Source organism: Acanthisitta chloris, unplaced genomic scaffold, assembly GCF_000695815.1.
Source record: "Acanthisitta chloris isolate BGI_N310 unplaced genomic scaffold, ASM69581v1 scaffold23046, whole genome shotgun sequence".
NCBI classification, from domain to species: Eukaryota; Metazoa; Chordata; class Aves; order Passeriformes; family Acanthisittidae; genus Acanthisitta; species Acanthisitta chloris.
The window spans coordinates 18,108-21,560 of record NW_008680049.1 but is presented as its reverse complement, the minus strand read 5'-3'; positions in this window follow the sequence as shown (position 1 = coordinate 21,560).

Here is a 3,453-nt window from a genome sequence, read left to right as displayed (position 1 = left end):
GGCACTGGGGAATGCTGGAATTAAGTTAGGAGATGAGATCCATGGAACGTTTGCCAACCCTAGTAGCAGTCCGAGTGAGGGACAGGTTTGGCATCTAGAGGGATTGTTTTTCACTCCAGTAATAGCAGTGGGAATGAAAATTGGTCCATCGAGTCATCCAAGGCCCTGGTGGAACACAGACTCCTTCATGGGCTGTGAATGCAACTCGTGCTGGAAAAAGGCAAACAATCTACATCTGACCCCATCTCCAGCTCTGCCCAGAAAATTAAAGGCCTCCCATGTGGGATCTTGTTTGGAAAGACAGAAGGGAAGGCAAAGGATTGAAAAACTACAGACAAACAATGCTGGGCCCCATGTGGAGTTAGAGACATCTCCATATAGCCATGGTGCAAATTCACAGTGGACTCTGCAGCTCCCATTCAACACTGGTGGCACCAGAAACACGGGAAGAAGAACGTGATATGGGTTTGGGCCCCGAGGGAAATGCTGCTGTGGGTTGGATCAGGCTCCTGGGGCTGGGTTTGCATTTATGAAAGTGAACTATAGACAATGAAAGGAGGTGTGAGAAACGGTACCTGGTTTCTACCAGAAAGCTAAACAATGCCTTGCACAAGAGTTTGTCAGCATTCCCAGGAATTACAATCAGCCTAGTTGCAACTGTTCACAAGCAAGAAATAAACACCTGATTGAAAGTCAGAGATGTACAACTTACAGACACAGGGCTGAAGGGATTACTGCACAGCTACAAGGAAGGACACCCCGAGCAGCTCTAGCCCCCAGGTGAGCCATGATAACTCCAGTATGGACATTCTCCTTTCGTCACATCAGTCAAACAAACCCTGGACATTCACCCCAGGGCAGGCACTGGGGTGCCACACGCTCGCAGACGCTGCAGCCACAGCCTCCACCGTGCTGAGGTCCCAGGAAGGGGACAGCCAGGTTTCCCTCTGCCACCTTTGATCTCCTGCAGACAGCTGGAACCTGCCTGTGAAGTGCAATGACAGGTAAGATATGGCTGTCACTGGCAGTTCTCTCTTTTGATCCTGGAGACCTAAGGCAACACTCGAGTGGCTGCTGCCAGTGCTACAAAACATTTTGATCTTGTTTTTCTCTTACACCATCAAGACAATGCTAGATTCCAATGGCATGGGGTCTTGTCCAGCCCTGCATTCCCTGGGAGATAAGAAAGGCATTGACTTTGGCTTCCAGAATGTACAGATGGAACTGCCCAAAGGCTTTGGCCGAAGAGGAAGAAAGCAAGCACGAGCGAGACAGAACCAAATTCTGTTTGCCCATTCACACCCCAGCACAGGAAAACTCCCTACCCAGACACACTGCCTATTACCCTGGGACAGACAACTGTGACCAGAATGTCATCTCAGCATTCAAACAGGGCTAGAGCATGGATGATTTATAAAATGAGCTTAATGAAGATACACATTTGGTCACAGCTGCTGCTCAGGCTATGCTGGAAGGAGTCCAAAAACCAGAAGGAAGTGAGAGCATTAGTAAATGAGAAGGGGAGATCAAGAGCTTGCTTCTGTAAAGAAATCCCAGCTTTGAAATCCAAAATATTTAATCCCAGCTACCTATGGGTTTTCCAGACCAATGGAAGGCACCAAGCAAGGAACACCTGGAGGCTTTGCAGTCCAGCAAAGGGCCACCACAACTCCTGCGTGTCCTGGAACTGAGCCAGTGAATAACAGAAGTGCCCACGGTGACTGCTCGTGTTATCCACAAAATCAGGGACTTGCAGAACGAGAAGGAATACTAGTGACTAAAATTTGTACAGATGGAGCATGGCCTGGTGTGTGGGGCAGGATTGGGGTCAATCTTGTTAGGCATAATAGGACTTTATTGACCGAGGATGAGAAGATTTGGCTCTTCCCTTTACGTGAGAGGTGGGTGCAGCTGTGGTCTCACCCAGCTCACAGAAAGGGGACGAGGCTCCCCAGACAAACCAAGCAGCACATTCCCACAGGCTGCTGGAACACTTCAGGTCCCACCTCGTCTGGCTGATGCCTGCAAAACATAAATGTAATTGCCACTATGACAAGGAATAAACATCCAACTGCTTATCTGAGCATGGCTGGGGCTATCAATCTGTATCATCGAGGCATAAGCTGATCACCAGCTGGGATCAGGGAGAAATCCCCTCTGCTCCAAGCCCACCATGGCTACAGTGTTGGATAATTAACAAGATATCGAGGAAAGGGAGATTAACACCTTACTTTAAAGCATCCAGCACTGGGATAATATTAGGCCAGATGGACAACTATCTGTTCTGCTAATGCAACTCTTCTCCTCTTACAAAAATACAGCATTGCTCAACAGAAATTCCCAATTATCCCTGGGCTTGGTGCCATATGAATCACTAACCACTCCAACCACTGACATTTCAGTGGGTTTTCTACAATCTGTGGCTCCTGGGATGTCTCAAAGTCAGAATCCCTCGTGCCACCCTCACTGATCACCACTGCAAACCAGGGCACAGCCGTCCCCGACTGCCATGGCCAAGCCATGGACAGACTCCTGAGCCCCAGGATGCACAGCCTTAATCCAAGGCCTTCTGAAATCTGTCTGGATCACAGCACATTGCTGCCATTCTGCTCCAAAGAAAGCGCAGAATGGTCCAACAGGGAAGAGTTGCCTGTTTTTGAGATGAGATGCTCATGTCAAAGGACTCAGAGAGAATAAGAGACAGAGTATTCAGCCCACATTAAACTATTTTGGCAACCAAACTGATGAAGAAAAACACAATAAAAATGCTGCAAAGAACTTTTCCAAATGTTTCTTTGAAAGAATTTGCACACAGCCAAGAGCTGCTGGTTCCACACCAGAGTCCTAGGCCAAGCTCTTCCTTCTTTCTTCTCATTTTCTAAAGGTTTTATTGGTACCTTTAAATTTTCAAGGTTTTTATAAGGCAGAGAGCATGGCTTGCCAATGACTTTCCCTCTACAACTCTGAAGGTTTGTTTGCAGTGTTTCATCAATATTTTACAGCATTTTAGGTTGTAAGTACTGCAGAGTTTGCATGATTTAACAGCTGCAAGATGCTGCTAAATGCCTGATAAGGCAGTGAGACTGTTCTCAGCTTAATTATCCACACAGAGGCTGGAAGGGAAGAGTCACCCAGGCAAAAATGAAAACCAGCTACCTGAGAGCCTCATGACTGCACACCTGCACTCAGACCACTGGAATCAACTGCAGCCCTTGTTTCCTACTTAGAGATTCCAACTCCACCTCTTCAGGGTGGGAAAAGCTCCCTGAACTTACTGCTAATTGTCACCTATTCCCTTCATGTTCATTTCAGACAGCTGAAAGGAGCAATTCCAAGTTCTAAAAAGACAAAGCTGAAGCCAAACACTAAAACTTTCAGCTTTCAGCTGCTTAAATCCTCCTTGGCTGTTCAGCTGCAATGAGGATTTCCTATGATAGGGGCTTTGAATGGGCT